Here is a 206-nt window from a genome sequence, read left to right as displayed (position 1 = left end):
GGGGAGTGCGCGTGGAGCCTCCCACCCACTGGTCTCCGCCGGCAACTCTGCGGCCCCATTTCGGAAAACGCACCGCATTGACCGGGACATGAAGCGGCATAAGAGGGGTCCTGGGGAATAGACTGAGAAAGGCATTCACGTCTGAGATGAAGCTCAACTATTACTATTTTGAAAGTGCTTTAACAGCGCAAGTTTAAAATTAAAGT

The sequence above is a fragment of the Mandrillus leucophaeus genome, unplaced genomic scaffold (genome assembly GCF_000951045.1).
Source record: "Mandrillus leucophaeus isolate KB7577 unplaced genomic scaffold, Mleu.le_1.0 Scaffold386, whole genome shotgun sequence".
Classification (NCBI taxonomy): domain Eukaryota; kingdom Metazoa; phylum Chordata; class Mammalia; order Primates; family Cercopithecidae; genus Mandrillus; species Mandrillus leucophaeus.
The sequence above is the reverse complement of the archived record's forward strand: the minus strand, read 5'-3'. Positions refer to the sequence as shown.